General features: G+C 43.0%; 2 protein-coding genes across 2 annotated transcripts in view; one reads left to right on the forward strand and one right to left on the reverse strand.

The window, feature by feature from the left end:
* Positions 1-20,524, forward strand: part of LOC134227304 (D(3) dopamine receptor-like) — a 304,852-nt gene that overhangs the window by 93,914 nt on the left and 190,414 nt on the right. Inside the window, exon 2 of the mRNA XM_062708690.1 lies at positions 1,360-1,416. The gene's annotated coding sequence lies outside the window, so the exon portion shown is untranslated. The remainder of the gene's footprint in view (positions 1-1,359; positions 1,417-20,524) is intronic.
* The window catches only part of LOC134227322 (uncharacterized), a 275,985-nt gene that overhangs the window by 41,614 nt on the left and 213,847 nt on the right, over positions 1-20,524 (reverse strand). The gene's annotated exons all lie outside the window — the stretch shown is intronic.

A 20,524-nucleotide genomic window follows, 5' to 3' on the forward strand; every position in this document is an offset into this window, starting at 1 on the left:
GGAGCGCAGCGAGCAAGATGGGCAGACCAGGTGCAAAATGACTTGGCAAGCGAGGGGCGTATTCGAGGATGGAGAGATGCGGCCTCGAACCGTGTATGTGGCGTCAAATTGTTGATTCAGTGTTATCTGTTTAGATGTTAACTAAATAAATGAAATTAATGTTGAGGGTTTCCAGTTAGCCTTGCGAGTAATGGAGTAGGATTCCCAATCCGGATATGGCGTGTTCGATTTTAGATCAGGTCTAGGATGTTCTCGAGTGGGAAACATTCTCGACTCCCTGGGCATGGTGTATCCATTGTATTTGCCACACAAGATATGTTTACTCATACAATGGCAGCCATAGTAAAACCTTCAAATCATAACTGAGAAAATGCTAAAAAAGAATACTAAGTTGAAAAGCAGGCCAAATTCAAGTTAGAATGTAGAGCCATGTAGATAAAGAAGGAGAAATATTTTGAGCGTAATCATAGTAAGAGCCATTTGAAAAAAAAAACTTTTTATTCAAAGAAAACCCAAAATAACTTTTGGACCGCATGAGATATCAAATACCTAGCTCAGTGTGTAAAAAGCTGAGCCTTAGAAAGCTCCAAAAGTGGTCTGATCACATTGCTGATAAATTTGAAACAAAAAAGTTAGAGTATAAAAACAGATTTTTTTTAAATGGTACCCCTTTTGTAAACTTGGAGTGGGATAACTGCTCCGAATCAGTCATTTTAAGAGCTAGAGAAACTTTTTTTTTGCAAAATGTTTAGAAACTAGCTGAGCAACAACATTGCAAAACAATGAATGTAAAAATGCAAATAGATAAAACATATTTTTTTTAATGTGGCCCACCCTAATTTTTATCAATACCCCCAAAAAGGGTTTTACCATCAGAAACAATTTTGTAGAACAAAGTTTTTTGACGTTGGACAACGTCTTACCCAAATGTACTGGGTGTCAAGAATCTAAAATTAGTGACAGTCACGAAATCATTTAAGATTTTGAACGTTAATAGCGCCTATATCTTTGGATGGATTTTGAAGATTTATATATTTATTATCAACTACGAAACTCTCCTGCAATTTGTCAATTTAATTGATACTCAAGAATATTATCCATAAACTATTGAAAATTTCAATTCTTGTCAAACCCAGTAAAAATGTCAGATGGAACCAATCCCGTTCGTGCATTCCCGAAACGGACAACAGAACGATCAGTGGGATCACAAGTCGGTAGCACTACGGACTTTAACTAATGCTGATGAATTTTCGTTAGAATCTTCACCTTTACGATTCAATTTTCTGCAGCCATGAAATCCATCGCTTTGCTGTACATTTCAAACAAATTAAAAAATGTCGCCATTTCTTTTTGTTTCAGATACATTTTTTGAATGGACACAAGTGTTTTGTTTGCCCATATCCGCATCGAACAACCGTAAGTACATCAGAGTTCATTTCTAATATAATAAAGCTTTACAAACAAGACACAAATATCACTGAATATCAAATGAGTAATGTTGTCTCCCTTATTGCAAAATACAACTTTAAGTACTTACAATACACCACAGGTTTATTTTACGCGGTTTGATTTTGGTCAATTATCACCATCAGCTGGAAAAAACAAGACAGCCGAGATGAATTATAAAGTTGTGTAAGTTAAGGCTTACCAGGAAATTAAGGACTTTAATCCGCGCAACCTAGCTGTGAATAATCTTTCCCCTCAAAAAGCATCGATTTCCTCAATTTTTCAAGGTCAATTTTCCCGAAGAACTAATAATTTTGAGTGTGCTGTAGTTTGTATGAACCGGACTCGTGCTCGAAATTATAAATAATGATTAATGTTGAGCCTTGATGGATCAATAAACTTATGTTTGTGACTAAATATGCCACTGCCAGGGAGCTTTTTGACCCAGTATTCTTCTGGGTTGGAAATTTCCTCACCTTCGTAACACAAAAATACGCAAACACATTCAACTCTTTTTACGAATCAAAATCAAATGGAAGTAATGTTAAAGTCAAGCAGAATAGTGCAACAAGCTTTCGCATTTTATTCCTATTCAACCAATCGGGCTGAATTGCACGAACGACAGTTCAAGAAAAAAAAAAGTCAACCGGAAAACTCCCCAAACAACCGAGTGAATTGTAAATTAGATTCAGTTCGGTTCGGTGGTGCCCTAAATGCAGAGCACATTCGTCGTGTGCCGCACAGTCAGCAGTTCATGGCTGTTCAGCGCTCTCACGCCGCCGGAAGCAGACAGGGAACAATAGTTCCCAGCTCCAAAAAATGCATCAAGATGGGATGCAAATAAATCTTCCTGTCATATGTAGGGTTCCGGCAGCCGCTGGTATAAATATTCAGTAGATTTTTACCAATTCACATATCTGGCAGGATCAAGCACCACAAGGTACTACTGAGTCGGATTAGAAAGTGTGCATAATTGATGAGAAGCGTTGTTTGGAAAACTTTCAGCTCAGAACAGAAAGTGCAGAGCAACCCTGCCCACAGCCGAAACTTTCGCATGTGGTGCCGTGTGTTAAAATGGGGGTCGACATGTGCTTTCTGCTTCGATGAATGTGCACTCAAAATAGTTTTGAGTGGTAAACAGTAAAAAAAAAACATTTAAAATAGGTTGATATTTGAATGGTCATACTTTACGTTTTTTCCATATGCAAATCACCGGTTATTTGTATTAGAAGCTGTATTCAATGTGAAGCGATACTTTTTCCAACAATTGTTTTCTATAGATTTACCTGAAATACCGATGTGACAATTATTTTGAGTGTAGGGAACCATCAAGTAGCGAAAGTAACGCCGAGATATTACTATTCGATTACATCACTGCCGTAATCTGAAAAAGTGACGTATACGCCATTTTCCAAAAATTGTGTTAACGAGTACTACTCATCGAGCTCTTTAACAGAAAAATGGAAAACAGGCATGTTGTAAAATGGCTGTTACGTCACTTTTCCAGTTTACGGCAGATCAGCACCTTCTGATTTCAAAAGTTACTCCAGTCTAGTTCGAATTAGGTTGGGTCGCTTTTAATTTCTGCTATTCAATTGTTTTCGCTTGAAACGCTGCGTTATTTTCGTCGTCAGGTTCAAGGTCAAACAGTCATGTTCAATTGAGCTAATTTAATCCGAATTGAGCTTAAGAAAATACTGAGTAATAGAGAAGCGTTTGAATTGTTGGGATAGGAAATTGCATTTGAATTTGAAGAAAATTAAAAGAACTTATTAGGTTTGATTATGATACTTAGATAAGCTTGAATATTTTTGACTCCGGGACATCTTATAGATACTGTGCACTCCGCGAAACAGCGTTTTGCGACAATTTGCTCGAAAAGGCCTCAAGCTGTGCTTCGATTTCATTGATTGGTGTGGAGCTTGATAATATGGTCTATACTGCCGCTAACCGCAAGTCGAGCACATCTGTATATGGGGCTCCATATACAGATGTGCTCGACTTGCGGCTAGCGGCAGTATAGCCTTCCGGCACGGAATTCATCTTGTTGCACTTGCTTTGATGTAGTTGATATGAGTTCTGCATTGACAAATCACGCATTATTGGAAGCATAATTGTTAAAATAAAATCAACGGAAATATTCCTCCAAGTGAAATGTTGCTCGATTCATCATACTCCTGATAATATGTAAGTCGATGTTCTCATAGCAAACGACCCGGGCCTGGAATTATATTTATAATAGGCACACCAGAACCGAGCGCTAACCGTGAAGGCTTTTTACGAGCACAAATCACACTGGCTATTAAAATATTTTATTATAGATTTTACGATTACAGTTATTCCAGTAACGAGCTTGTGCGCAAAATAGAATCCTATAGTTTTGTGGCTCCAGCTATCCATCTTGAAAGACTTTTCAAGTGCTACATTTATAGCATAAGTAACAGAATCTCCACAGCACTCTGCTGCTCAACTTCACAAGGAAAAAATGAAAACTTTTTTCACTTTCCGGTCTAGTAGAAAAGGTCATCATCAAGCGGAAACATTCTTCCATTAGAACAAAGAGCAACAAAATTGTGTTGCTTGTGTAATCGATTATATATTTTTCCAGAGAAAGCTATCCTAGTGAGCAGTTTCACAGCGTTTATATTCGGTAAAACATTTAATGATAACATGTTATCCATGTGTTTCTATTTGAATGACGTGCTATCGCGTCGTTGATTAATATAAGAAATTGATTCATGAGCTGTGACGTTTCTTTGCAACTGATTTAAGTGGATTCGAACCACTGCGTTTAACAAATTTTCAAAACAATCATAACAAAAATCAAGCTAGGCTAAGCTTGATTGGCTGCACACATCGTGATTGCTAGCCGTGATTGGCCGTGAAACAATAAATATGCACAGTAGAGTGATTCAAATTTTGACTTTTTCGCTCCCCCATGCTTAAACGATTGCATTTGTCTTTTTATTAACCCACCTAAATTTTTAGCCTATTTGGAAGTAAATTGAGTGAGCACGCGCGGTTTGAAGTTTGTATGAAAATTGCTATGAAAACAGTAACTTTCATGGAAAACCGTTCCCCAACGCTTCCCTTTAGGCTCTAAAAACATATGAGTACATCGGCTAAATAAGAAATTTTACAAGGAAACATGCCGTCTTTGTTGCGAAACGATTTGATGATCACAAGAAAAGTTATTAGGGAAATACTGAATCGTGGGAAATTCAATTTAACACGTAAAAGAATAACATCAATATCAATAATGAGCATTTTTGTTTTCTTCGTAACTTTGCTTCCAAACGAGAAATCGCTTCGCAACAACAACTGCCTTTCAGCTTGAGAAGTATTCTGTGTAGGCAATGTGTTGATTATATTTTAATAGTTCATGGGCCACCTCACGGAACGGTCTTCCACATAAGGGTCAGTTTTCACAGTAATTTCCATACAAACTTCAAATGACGTGTGCACAGTCAAATTACATCCAAAATTGCTAAACATTTAGGAGGATTATGAAAATGCCAAATGCAATCGTTTAAGCATCGGGGGGCAAAAAAGTCAAAATTTGAATCACTCTAATGCACAGCTTACCAATTGACTAGTCTTCTTGGGATAAGGAAGCTGTTCTCACTACACATGATTCAGAGTTTCATTAATTCAAAACCAATTCAAGACCACAGTCAATTAAGCACTAGAAGAGGGAAATTAGTTCGACACTCAATGCTACTGCTGTTGGGACCAGCAGCAACACGATCGATACAATCCTGTCAAGCATTCCGACAGAATCCTGTCAAGCATTCCGACAGAATCCTGTCAAGGATTCCGACAGAATCCTGTCAAGGATTCCGACAGAATCCTGTCAAGGATTCCGACAGAATCCTGTCAAGGATTCCGACAGAATCCTGTCAAGGAATCCGACAGAATCCTGTCAAGGATTCCGACAGAATCCTGACAAGGGTTCCGACAGAATCCTGACAAGGATTCCTACAAAGTCCTGACAAGGATTCCGACAAAATCCTGACAAGGATTCCGACAGAATCCTGACAAGGATTCCGACAGAATCCTGACAAGGATTCTGACAGAATCCTGGCAAGGATTCCGACAGAATCCTGATATGAACTCCGAAAGAATCCTGACAAGGATTCCGACAGAATCCTGACATGAACTTTGACAGAATCCTGACAATGATTCCGACAGAATCCTATCAAGGATTTCGACAGAATCCTGACAAGGATTCCGACAGAATCCTGCCAAGGATTCCAACAGAATCCTGACAAGGATTCCGACAGAATCGTGACATGAACTCCAAAAAACTCAAAAAAACTCCTCCTTGAAATCCTGACAAGGATTCTGACAGAATCCTGACAAGGATTCCGACAGAATCCTGACAAGGATTCCGACAGAATCCTGTCAAGGATTCCGACAGAATCCTGTCAAGGATTCCGATAGAATCCTTAGAAGGATTCCGATAGAATCCTTAGAAGGATTCCGACAAAATCCTGACAAAGATTCCGACAAAATCATGTCAAAAATTCCGACTGAATCCTGACAAGGAATCCGACAAAATCCTGACAAAGACTCCGACAGAATCTTGACAAGGATTCCGACAGAATCCTGACAAGAATTTCGACAGAATCCTGACATGAACTCCGAAAGAATCCTGACAAAAATTCCGACAGAATTCTGACATGAACTCCGACAGAATCCTGACAAGGATTCCGACAGAATCCTGAAAAGGATTCCGACAGAATCCTGTCAAGGATTCCGACAGAATCCTGTCAGTGATTCCGACAGAATCCTGTCAATGATTCCAACAGAATCCTGACAAGGATTCCGACAGAATCCTGACAAGGATTCCGACAGAATCCTTACAAGGATTCCGACAGAATCCTGAATCCTGACAAGGATTCTGACAGAATCCTGGCAAGGATTCCGACAGAATCCTGATATGAACTCCGAAAGAATCTTGACAAGGATTCCGACAGAATCCTGACATGAGCTTTGACAGAATCCTGACAAGGATTCTGACAGAATCCTGACAAGGATTCTGACAGAATCCTAACAAGGATTCCGACAGAATCCTGACAATGATTCCGACAGAATCCTGTCAAGGATTCCGACAGAATCCTGTCAAGGATTCCGACGGAATCCTGAGAAGGATTCCGATGGAATCCTTAGAAGGATTGCGACAGAATCCTGACAAAGATTCCGACAGAATCCTGTCAAGGATTCCGACAGAATCGTGACATGAACTCAAACAGAATCCTGACAAGGATTCTGACAGAATCCTGACAAGGATTCTGACAGAATCCTAACAAGGATTCCGACAGAATCCTGACAAGGATTCCGACAGAATCCTGACAAGGATTCCGACAGAATCCTGTCAAGGATTCCGACAGAATCCTGTCAATGATTCCGACAGAATCCTGTCAATGATTCCGACAGAATCCTGACAAGGATTCCGACAGAATCCTGACAAGGATTCCGACAGAATCCTGACAAGGATTCCGACAGAATCCTTACAAGGATTCCGACAGAATCCTGAATCCTGACAAGGATTCTGACAGAATCCTGACAAGGATTCTGACAGAATCCTGACAAGGATTCTGACAGAATCCTGGCAAGGATTCCGACAGAATCCTGATATGAACTCCGAAAGAATCTTGACAAGGATTCCGACAGAATCCTGACATGAGCTTTGACAGAATCCTGACAAGGATTCTGACAGAATCCTGACAAGGATTCTGACAGAATCCTAACAAGGATTCCGACAGAATCCTGACAAGGATTCCGACAGAATCCTGTCAAGGATTCCGACGGAATCCTGAGAAGGATTCCGATAGAATCCTTAGAAGGATTGCGACAGAATCCTGACAAAGATTCCGACAGAATCCTGACAAGGATTCCGACAGAATCGTGACATGAACTCCAACAGAATCCTGACAAGGATTCTGACAGAATCCTGACAAGGATTCTGACAGAATCCTAACAAGGATTCCGACAGAATCCTGACAAGGATTCCGACAGAATCCTGACAAGGATTCCGACAGAATCCTGTCAAGGATTCCGACAGAATCCTGTCAAGGATTCCGACGGAATCCTGAGAAGGATTCCGATAGAATCCTTAGAAGGATTGCAACAGAATCCTGACAAAGATTCCGACAGAATCCTGACAAGTATTTCGACAGAATCCTGACATGAACTCCGAAAGAATCCTGACAAAAATTCCGACAGAATCCTGACATGAACTCCGACAGAATCTTGACAAGGATTCCGACAGAATCTTGACATGAACTCCGACAGAATCCTGTCAAGGATTCCGACAGAATCCTGTCAAGGATTCCGACAGAATCCTGTCAAGGATTCCGACAGAATCCTGTCAATGATTCCGACAGAATCCTGACAAGGTTTCCGACAGAATCCTGACAAGGATTCCGACAGAATCCTTACAAGGTTTCCGACAGAATCCTGACAAGGATTCCGACAGAATCCTGACAAGGATTCCGACAGAATCCTTACAAGGATTCCGACAGAATCCTGAATCCTGACAAGGATTCTGACAGAATCCTGGCAAGGATTCCGACAGAATCCTGATATGAACTCCGAAAGAATCTTGACAAGGATTCCGACAGAATCCTGACATGAGCTTTGACAGAATCCTGACAAGGATTCTGACAGAATCCTGACAAGGATTCTGACAGAATCCTAACAAGGATTCCGACAGAATCCTGACAAGGATTCCGACAGAATCCTGTCAAGGATTCCGACGGAATCCTGAGAAGGATTCCGATAGAATCCTTAGAAGGATTGCGACAGAATCCTGACAAAGATTCCGACAGAATCCTGACAAGGATTCCGACAGAATCGTGACATGAACTCCAACAGAATCCTGACAAGGATTCTGACAGAATCCTGACAAGGATTCTGACAGAATCCTAACAAGGATTCCGACAGAATCCTGACAAGGATTCCGACAGAATCCTGACAAGGATTCCGACAGAATCCTGTCAAGGATTCCGACGGAATCCTGAGAAGGATTCCGATAGAATCCTTAGAAGGATTGCGACAGAATCCTGACAAAGATTCCGACAGAATCCTGACAAGTATTTCGACAGAATCCTGACATGAACTCCGAAAGAATCCTGACAAAAATTCCGACAGAATCCTGACATGAACTCCGACAGAATCTTGACAAGGATTCCGACAGAATCTTGACATGAACTCCGACAGAATCCTGTCAAGGATTCCGACAGAATCCTGTCAAGGATTCCGACAGAATCCTGTCAAGGATTCCGACAGAATCCTGTCAATGATTCCGACAGAATCCTGACAAGGTTTTCGACAGAATCCTGACAAGGATTCCGACAGAATCCTTACAAGGATTTCGACAGAATCCTGGCAAGGATTCCGACAGAATCCTGACAAGGATTCCAACAGAATCCTGACAAGGATTCCGACAGAATCGTGACATGAACTCCAACAGAATCCTGACAAGGATTCTGACAGAATCCTGACAAGGATTCCGGCAGAATCCTGACAAGGATTCCGACAGAATCCTGTCAAGGATTCCGACAGAATCCTGTCAAGGATTCCGACGGAATCCTGAGAAGGATTCCGATAGAATCCTTAGAAGGATTCCGACAGAATCCTGACAAAGATTCCGACAGAATCCTGTCAAGGATTCCGACACAATCCTGACAAGGATTCCGACAGAATCGTGACAAGGACTTCGACAGAATCCTGACAAGGATTCCGACAGAATCCTGACAAGTATTTCGACAGAATCCTGACATGAACTCCGAAAGAATCCTGACAAAAATTCCGACAGAATCCTGACATGAACTTCGACAGAATCCTGACAAGGATTCCGACAGAATCCTGACAAGGATTCCGACAGAATCCTGACAAAGATTCCGACAGAATCCTGTCAAGGATTCCGACAGAATCCTGTCAATGATTTCGACAGAATCCTGTCAATGATTCCGACAGAATCCTTACAAGGATTCCGACAGAATCCTGACAAGGATTCCGACAGAATCCTGACAAGGATTCTGACAGAATCCTGACAAGGAATCCGACAAAATCCTGACAAGGATTCCGACAGAATCCTGTCAAGGATTCCGACAGAATCCTGTCAAGGATTCCGACAGAATCCTGTCAAGGATTCCGACAGAATCCTGTCAAGGATTCCGACAGAATCCTGTCAAGGATTCCGACAGAATCCTGTCAAGGATTCCGACAGAATCCTGTCAAGGATTCCGACAGAATCCTGTCAAGGATTCCGACAGAATCCTGTCAAGGATTCCGACAGAATCCTGTCAAGGATTCCGACAGAATCCTGTCAAGGATTCCGACAGAATCCTGTCAAGGATTCCGACAGAATCCTGTCAAGGATTCCGACAGAATCCTGTCAAGGATTCCGACAGAATCCTGTCAAGGATTCCGACAGAATCCTGTCAAGGATTCCGACAGAATCCTGTCAAGGATTCCGACAGAATCCTGTCAAGGATTCCGACAGAATCCTGTCAAGGATTCCGACAGAATCCTGTCAAGGATTCCGACAGAATCCTGTCAAGGATTCCGACAGAATCCTGTCAAGGATTCCGACAGAATCCTGTCAAGGATTCCGACAGAATCCTGTCATGGATTCCGACAGAATCCTGTCAGGGATTCCGACAGAATCCTGACAAGGATACCGACAGAATCCTGTCCAGGATTCCGACAGAATCCTGTCCAGGATTCCGACAGAATCCTGTCCAGGATTCCGACAGAATCCTGTCCAGGATTCCGACAGAATCCTGTCCAGGATTCCGACAGAATCCTGTCCAGGATTCCGACAGAATCCTGTCAAGGATTCCGACAGAATCCTGTCAAGGATTCCGACAGAATCCTGTCAAGGATTCCGACAGAATCCTGTCAAGGATTCCGACAGAATCCTGTCAAGGATTCCGACAGAATCCCCTCAAGGATTCCGACAGAATCCCGTCAAGGATTCCGACAGAATCCCGTCAAGGATTCCGACAGAATCCCGTCAAGGATTCCGACAGAATCCCGTCAAGGATTCCGACAGAATCCTGTCAAGGATTCCGACAAAACCCCGTCAAGGATTCCGACATTATCTTGTCAAGGATTCCGACAGAATCCTGTCAAGGATTCCGACAGAATCCTGTCAAGCATTCCGACAGAATCCTGTCAAGGATACCAACAGAATCCTGTCAAGGATACCGACAGAATCCTGTCAAGGATACCGACAGAATCCTGTCAAGGATACCGACAGAATCCTGTCAAGGATACCGACAGAATCCTGTCAAGGATACCGACAGAATCCTGTCAAGGATTCCGACAGAATCCTGTCAAGGATTCCGCCAGAATCCTGTCAAAGATTCCGACAGAATCCTGTCAAGAATTCCGACAGAATCCTGACAAGGATTCCGACAGAATCCTGTCATGGATTCCGACAGAATCTTGACAAGGATTCCGACAGAATCCTGACAAAGATTCCGACAGAATCCTGACAAGGATTCGGACAGAATCCTGACAAGGATTCCGACAGAATCCTGACAAGGATTCCGACAGAATACTGACAAGGATTCCGACAGAATACTGACAAGGATTCCGACAGAATCCTGACATGAACTCCGAAAGAATCCTGACAAGTATTCCGACAGAATCCTGACATGAACTCCGACAGAATCCTAACAAGGATTCTGACAGAATCCTGTCAAGGATTCCGACAGAATCCTGTCAAGGATTCCGACAGAACCCTGTCAAAAACTTCGACATAATTCCGACATGAACTCCGACAGAATCCTGTCAAGGATTCCGACAGAATCCTGTCAAGGATTCCGACAGAATCCTGTCAAGGATTCCGACAGAATCCTGTCAAGGATTCCGACAGAATCCTGTCAAGGATTCCGACAGAATCCTGTCAAGGATTCCGACAGAATCCTGTCAAGGATTCCAACAGAATCCTGTCAAGGATTCCGACAGAATCCTGTCAAGGATTCCGACAGAATCCTGTCAAGGATTCCGACAGAATCCTGTCAAGGATTCCGACAGAATCCTGTCAAGGATTCCGACAGAATCCTGTCAAGGATTCCGACAGAATCCTGTCAAGGATTCCGACAGAATCCTGTCAAGGATTCCGACAGAATCCTGTCAAGGATTCCGACAGAATCCTGTCAAGGATTCCGACAGAATCCTGTCAAGGATTCCGACAGAATCCTGTCAAGGATTCCGACAGAATCCTGTCAAGGATTCCGACAGAATCCTGTCAAGGATTCCGACAGAATCCTGTCAAGGATTCCGACAGAATCCTGTCAAGGATTCCGACAGAATCCTGTCAAGGATTCCGACAGAATCCTGTCAAGGATTCCGACAGAATCCTGTCAAGGATTCCGACAGAATCCTGTCATGGATTCCGACAGAATCCTGTCAAGGATTCCGACAGAATCCTGTCAAGGATTCCGACAGAATCCTGTCAAGGATTCCGACAGAATCCTGTCAAGGATTCCGACAGAATCCTGTCAAGGATTCCGACAGAATCCTGTCAAGGATTCCGACAGAATCCTGTCAAGGATTCCGACAGAATCCTGTCAAGGATTCCGACAGAATCCTGTCAAGGATTCCGACAGAATCCTGTCAAGGATTCCGACAGAATCCTGTCAAGGATTCCGACAGAATCCTGTCAAGGATTCCGACAGAATCCTGTCAAGGATTCCGACAGAATCCTGTCAAGGATTCCGACAGAATCCTGTCAAGGATTCCGACAGAATCCTGTCAAGGATTCCGACAGAATCCTGTCAAGGATTCCGACAGAATCCTGTCAAGGATTCCGACAGAATCCTGTCAAGGATTCCGACAGAATCCTGTCAAGGATTCCGACAGAATCCTGTCAAGGATTCCGACAGAATCCTGTCAAGGATTCCGACAGAATCCTGTCAAGGATTCCGACAGAATCCTGTCAAGGATTCCGACAGAATCCTGTCAAGGATTCCGACAGAATCCTGACAGAATACTGTCCAGAATTCCGATAGAATCCTGTAAAGGATTCCGTCAGAATCCTGTCAAGGATTCCGTCAGAATCCTGTCAAGGATTCCGTCAGAATCCTGTCAAGGATTCCGACAGAATCCTGTCAATGATTCCGACAGAACCCTGTCAAAAACTTCGGCATAATTCCGACTTGAACTCTGACAGAATCCTCTCAAGGATTCCGACAGAATCCTGTCAAGGATTCCGACAGAATCCTGTCAAGGATTCCGACAGAATCCTGTCAAGGATTCCGACAGAATCCTGTCAAGGATTCCGACAGAATCCTGTCAAGGATTCCGACAGAATCCTGTCAAGGATTCCGACAGAATCCTGTCAAGGATTCCTACAGAATCCTGTCAAGGATTCCGACAGAATCCTGTCAAGGATTCCGACAGAATCCTGTCAAGGATTCCAACAGGATCCTGTCAAGGATTCCAACAGGATCCTGTCAAGGATTCCAACAGGATCCTGTCAAGGATTCCAACAGGATCCTGTCAAGGATTCCAACAGGATCCTGTCAAGGATTCCAACAGGATCCTGTCAAGGATTCCGACAGAATCCTGTCAAGGATTCCGACAGAATCCTGTCAAGGATTCCAACAGAATCCTGTCAAGGATTCCAACAGAATCCTGTCAAGGATTCCGACAGAATCCTGTCAAGGATTCCGACAGAATCCTGTCAAGGATTCCGACAGAATCCTGTCAAGGATTCCGACAGAATCCTGTCAAGGATTCCGACAGAATCCTGTCAAGGATTCCGACAGAATCCTGTCAAGGATTCCGACAGAATCCTGTCAAGGATTCCGACAGAATCCTGTCAAGGATTCCGACAGAATCCTGTCAAGGATTCCGACAGAATCCTGTCAAGGATTCCGACAGAATCCTGTCAAGGATTCCGACAGAATCCTGTCAAGGATTCCGACAGAATCCTGTCATGGATTCCGACAGAATCCTGTCAAGGATTCCGACAGAATCCTGTCAAGGATTCCGACAGAATCCTGTCAAGGATTCCGACAGAATCCTGTCAAGGATTCCGACAGAATCCTGTCAAGGATTCCGACAGAATCCTGTCAAGGATTCCGACAGAATCCTGTCAAGGATTCCGACAGAATCCTGTCAAGGATTCCGACAGAATCCTGTCAAGGATTCCGACAGAATCCTGTCAAGGATTCCGACAGAATCCTGTCAAGGATTCCGACAGAATCCTGTCAAGGATTCCGACAGAATCCTGTCAAGGATTCCGACAGAATCCTGTCAAGGATTCCGACAGAATCCTGTCAAGGATTCCGACAGAATCCTGTCAAGGATTCCGACAGAATCCTGTCAAGGATTCCGACAGAATCCTGTCAAGGATTCCGACAGAATCCTGTCAAGGATTCCGACAGAATCCTGTCAAGGATTCCGACAGAATCCTGTCAAGGATTCCGACAGAATCCTGTCAAGGATTCCGACAGAATCCTGTCAAGGATTCCGACAGAATCCTGTCAAGGATTCCGACAGAATCCTGTCAAGGATTCCGACAGAATCCTGTCAAGGATTCCGACAGAATCCTGTCAAGGATTCCGACAGAATCCTGTCAAGGATTCCGACAGAATCCTGTCAAGGATTCCGACAGAATCCTGTCAAGGATTCCGACAGAATCCTGTCAAGGATTCCGACAGAATCCTGTCAAGGATTCCGACAAAATCCAGTCAAGGATTCCGACAGAATCCTGTCAAGGATTCCGACAGAATCCTGTCAAGGATTCCGACAGAATCCTGTCAAGGATTCCGACAGAATCCTGTCAAGGATTCCGACAGAATCCTGTCAAGGATTCCAACAGGATCCTGTCAAGGATTCCAACAGGATCCTGTCAAGGATTCCAACAGGATCCTGTCAAGGATTCCAACAGGATCCTGTCAAGGATTCCGACAGAATCCTGTCAAGGATTCCGACAGAATCCTGTCAAGGATTCCGACAGAATCCTGTCAAGGATTCCGACAGAATCCTGTCAAGGATTCCGACAGAATCCTGTCAAGGATTCCGACAGAATCCTGTCAAGGATTCCGACAGAATCCTGTCAAGGATTCCGACAGAATCCTGTCAAGGATTCCGACAGAATCCTGTCAAGGATTCCGACAGAATCCTGTCAAGGATTCCGACAGAATCCTGTCAAGGATTCCGACAGAATCCTGTCAAGGATTCCGACAGAATCCTGTCAAGGATTCCGACAGAATCCTGTCAAGGATTCCGACAGAATCCTGTCAAGGATTCCGACAGAATCCTGTCAAGGATTCCGACAGAATCCTGTCAAGGATTCCGACAGAATCCTGTCAAGGATTCCGACAGAATCCTGTCAAGGATTCCGACAGAATCCTGTCAAGGATTCCGACAGAATCCTGTCAAGGATTCCGACAGAATCCTGTCAAGGATTCCGACAGAATCCTGTCAAGGATTCCGACAGAATCCTGTCAAGGATTCCGACAGAATCCTGTCAAGGATTCCGACAGAATCCTGTCAAGGATTCCGACAGAATCCTGTCAAGGATTCCGACAGAATCCTGTCAAGGATTCCGACAGAATCCTGTCAAGGATTCCGACAGAATCCTGTCAAGGATTCCGACAGAATCCTGTCAAGGATTCCGACAGAATCCTGTCAAGGATTCCGACAGAATCCTGTCAAGGATTCCGACAGAATCCTGTCAAGGATTCCGACAGAATCCTGTCAAGGATTCCGACAGAATCCTGTCAAGGATTCCGACAGAATCCTGTCAAGGATTCCGACAGAATCCTGTCAAGGATTCCGACAGAATCCTGTCAATGATTCCGACAGAATCCTGTCAAGGATTCCGACAGAATCCTGTCAAGGATTCCGACAGAATCCTGTCAAGAATTCCGACAGAATCCTGTCAAGGATTCCGACAGAATCCTGTCAAGGATTCCGACAGAATCCTGTCAAGGATTCCGACAGAATCCTGTCAAGGATTCCGACAGAATCCTGTCAAGGATTCCGACAGAATCCTGTCAAGGATTCCGACAGAATCCTGTCAAGGATTCCGACAGAATCCTGTCAAGGATTCCGACAGAATCCTGTCAAGGATTCCGACAAAATCCTGTCAAGGATTCCGTCAGAATCCTGTCAAGGATTCCGACAGAATCCTGTCAAGGATTCCGACAGAATACTGTCAAGGATTCCGACAGAATCCTGTCAAGGATTCCAACAGGATCCTGTCAAGGATTCCAACAGGATCCTGTCAAGGATTCCAACAGGATCCTGTCAAGGATTCCAACAGGATCCTGTCAAGGATTCCAACAGGATCCTGTCAAGGATTCCAACAGGATCCTGTCAAGGATTCCGACAGAATCCTGTCAAGGATTCCGACAGAATCCTGTCAAGGATTCCGACAGAATCCTGTCAAGGATTCCGACAGAATCCTGTCAAGGATTCCGACAGAATCCTGTCAAGGATTCCGACAGAATCCTGTCAAGGATTCCGACAGAATCCTGTCAAGGATTCCGACAGAATCCTGTCAAGGATTCCGACAGAATCCTGTCAAGGATTCCGACAGAATCCTGTCAAGGATTCCGACAGAATCCTGTCAAGGATTCCGACAGAATCCTGTCAAGGATTCCGACAGAATCCTGTCAAGGATTCCGACAGAATCCTGTCAAGGATTCCGACAGAATCCTGTCAAGGATTCCGACAGAATCCTGTCAAGGATTCCGACAGAATCCTGTCAAGGATTCCGACAGAATCCTGTCAAGGATTCCGACAGAATCCTGTCAAGGATTCCGACAGAATCCTGTCAAGGATTCCGACAGAATCCTGTCAAGGATTCCGACAGAATCCTGTCAAGGATTCCGACAGAATCCTGTCAAGGATTCCGACAGAATCCTGTCAAGGATTCCGACAGAATCCTGTCAAGGATTCCGACAGAATCCTGTCAAGGATTCCGACAGAATCCTGTCAAGGATTCCGACAGAATCCTGTCAAGGATTCCGACAGAATCCTGTCAAGGATTCCGACAGAATCCTGTCAAGGATTCCGACAGAATCCTGTCAAGGATTCCGACAGAATCCTGTCAAGGATTCCGACAGAATCCTGTCAAGGATTCCGACAGAATCCTGTCAAGGATTCCGACAGAATCCTGTCAAGGATTCCGACAGAATCCTGTCAAGGATTCCGACAGAATCCTGTCAAGGATTCCGACAGAATCCTGTCAAGGATTCCGACAGAATCCTGTCAAGGATTCCGACAGAATCCTGTCAAGGATTCCGACAGAATCCTGACAAGGATTCCTACAGAATCCTGTCAAGGATTCCGACAGAATCCTGTCAAGGATTCCGACAGAATCCCGTCAAGGATTCCGACAGAATCCCGTCAAGGATTCCGACAGAATCCCGTCAAGGATTCCGACAGAATCCCGTCAAGGATTCCGACAGAATCCCGTCAAGGATTCCGACAGAATCCTGTCAAGGTTTCCGACAGAATCCTGTCCATCAGAATGTTGTCAAAAATTCCAACAGAATTTTGTCAAAGACTCCAACTATTTCAACAGAATATTGCCAAGGATTCAAAATAATCCTGTCAAAGAATCTAACAGAATCCTTTCTAGGAATACAACAAGGGTTCCGACAGAATCCTGTCGAGGATTTCTACAGAATCGTTTTTCCACAATTGAATTATTTCACAAATTTATTTTGCAAATAACTGACGTTGTATTGTAGGTAATTTGAAATCAAATACCCACACCTTTGGCCTTCCACAGTTAAAGCCACAAGTAGCCAATTGACAAATGATGCACACTTTACCCAACATTGAAATAATAAAATTCACTCGAATATTTCCTGCCGACAAATCCCTGGTGTAAAAAAGCATATCGGCACAAAACCATTAACACCACCGTTTGATACTTCCGAACCGTTGAGCCACATTATTACCCTATTGAGTGCCATTATTTCTCAACATTCGATTCTCTTTATGTCTTCCGGAATGACGCCGTCTCGCTTTCCTCCAGCGCGCGCTGTACGGCAGAATAAAATCCAATTGCCGCCATTCTGCATCGAACACTTGTTTCAGACATGGATGCGGAAGTACCGCAAAAGAGCCATATCCTCCAGCTCGGTTCGGCTCGGCTTGTGACGTTGTGGGTAATCCAAGGTCGGGCCATAGTTAGCGATGCGCACACTGGAGGCAGGACCTCGATTCTATTTGACAAAACTTTTAACAAATTTATTGTTTCTATATAGGCCTATATTTGGAAAATTGAGGCTCTTTTTTGATACTTATAGTCAGAAAACAAACATACACTTAATCCAAATGAATGTCCCAAACTTCCAACATATGGAAATTCAATAAGATTATTATATGCAACAAATTCCGAATATTCTACTCGAGTAATATGCGGTATCAACAAAAAATCGAGAGGGGCAAGGGACCACACATTACGAAAGAAGCGGAAACGAAAATTGCTAGAAAGAACTGGACTGGCATCCCGCAGGACAAAGCCTCAATTAATAAATAAAGAAAGTCCATGGTCAAGGCTAAATCGAGCAGTCAGGATGAAGATCTTTTACGCTGGCTTGGTACCTAGGAAGAAAGAATTCCTCCAAGTCCTCCGGGTTGAAAATTCTTCAACCATCAGTGCTCTAATAAACAGACGTTCAACAGAATTCAAAACGAATCGAGCTTGAGCCGCTTGAGGCATACCGGATAATTCGATTCATTTAATTGGTATTACTTGAACACGTTTACAATAAATTGGGTTGGTGGCTGTTTCACTACATCATCGGTGACCCTCCACACTCCCCTTATCACGTTGTACCCAGTCTGATCTCTAACTTGGATTCTTGGATCGACGCATTGCATTTTTTTAAATTATTGATAATCAAGTTTCTACAGCACTATCATCGGTAAACCCATTTTTGTGCAAGGGCTCTTATCTCCAAGCATATAATCCTTATTTTACGACTTTTCTTTTTATTCATCCATTTCCTTTCTTATAATCGACAAAAACAAGTGAAGGTGACAGCACAAATCTGGAGAAACGTGACTTCTGAGCTGAAATTGTGATGCCTGATAATGACAGCATAATGGAATAAATGGAAAACGTTCTTATCACTGAGATGTCGTCTTTGGGATCCTTCATCTGGGCACATTCGGATGAAATAAAAATCTTTCATACCTTATATCGTTCTCAAAAGATTGAATTGATTTCAACCAAAATAAAGCTCATAAAACATTCAAAATAAGGCTTACTTCTTCACTAAAAAAACAAGAGCTAACCATCGTGCTTACCCTCCAGTACGTGATAAAGGTTACGTTCAACGGAATACGTGTTCTGCTCCAGTATGCGACATGATGCCCGAACGCATTCGCTGCCGGCGGCGGTTGGTGCCTCGTTGAGCATAGATGATGCACACCGTATTTAACTTTGCTCATCGTGACATTTGTGTGATGTGGCTCGATGCCAAACCAGGAAGCAGAAGAAAGTCAGACTGACACGTGTGGCCCTAGTGTTCGCTGGAATGGGCTTCACCGAAAAAAAAATCATAGGATTATGTTACTAATAGATAGTTAGATTATCTGATATATAAAGTTACGACTGGATCCAGGCCAAGATGAAAAAGAAACATTATCGAACAATCGAACTGACTTCGTTTGCCATTTTTTTTAATCTAATTTGATATCATTCCAGAATGTTCAATATTCGAAGCAAAAGATTTTTAATCGCTAGAATTCGATGCAGCAGATCTGCCCCACCCAAGCCGCGAAAAAATTGCAGTGTGAATTTCTGTATGAGAGTATGTTGTTCAATGTCCTTCAAAAAGCAAATGCTCAGTGTCGATTACAAAATGTCCTATAGAAGCACTTTTGCCAATTCACTGAAAATGATTCTTCATCATAAGCACAAACAACAAAGGATCTCAAAGCTTATACAATTTCAATGTCGGTTAGGTCGTAACATGTGATTTGGTTGGATGGTTTGTTTGGTGAATGAATAATCAACCAATGTGCTATGTCCTTTGAATAAAACAAAGACTGTCCAAGCTGGGATATTACTTTTTTTTTGCAAATTTGAAATGGATCCGGTTCATGTTCTCATTTAATAGATTTGTCATTCTGAAGGCAGGCATCCATTCGGTACAACATCTGCATTTTTAGGATTCAGAGTTATCGAATGCTGCCGTCGGTTTCGTAAATCACCTTGTTCGTATGTAGGCTAGTCACGCAACCGAAAGATCTGCAATCCTTTTTTATGTAGGGGTGAGGTGAATCATGGAAGCTACTCTCTCACACCACCTGGTCTCCAACGGTGATTGAAGACGTTTGCATGTACCTTCTGATGAACACATTTGGTGGAGCTCGACGATGTTGGTTTGGGAACAAGAATTTGTAAATAAAATTAGGAGACAGAGCAATATAAACAATGTAGGTTGTCATGGGCGTAGCCAGGATTTCGAGAAGGGGGGGGGGGCAACTTTTTTGGTCTTCCAAATCGTAGTTTTATAGTATGTAGTTTTATAAAAACACATGAATATTAACATATGAAACCAAATCCAAACCAAATCGAAACAATAATGATTAAAACATAATGGATTTAAAAATGCGTGATTTATTGCTCATCAGATATTTTTAAATAAAGTGAGAAAAATATTAACGAACTTAGTATTCAGAAAGAATATTAAAAGAATATTCAGAAAGAATATTATATAGCAATTATTATAAGAATCCTGCATTCTTCCATAAGTTTAAGAAAACTAGAACCGTACATCTGAATTTCTAAACAAATCCTCTTTGAAATAATATTTATTATAAAATAGGCAGAAAAATCAATATGCAAGCTTTCTCCAGGAATTCCTTCGACAATTGCTCCTGGCATTCTATCCGTTGGGGCTGCGAAATGGTGAGTTGACATCCGGGAAGGGGCGCCTAACATAGCTCTGGTCCTCACAAGTTCCAATACTCACGCTTCCACGGGTCTTCCGATGACAATTGACCGCCAGCTAAGGGTTGCGTGCAGGGCCTGGGCACTGTTGTCCTTCTGACATCAGCTAGAGTGAGAGGGTGCGTA

Source organism: Armigeres subalbatus, chromosome 1 (assembly GCF_024139115.2).
Source record: "Armigeres subalbatus isolate Guangzhou_Male chromosome 1, GZ_Asu_2, whole genome shotgun sequence".
In the NCBI taxonomy this organism is placed as follows: domain Eukaryota; kingdom Metazoa; phylum Arthropoda; class Insecta; order Diptera; family Culicidae; genus Armigeres; species Armigeres subalbatus.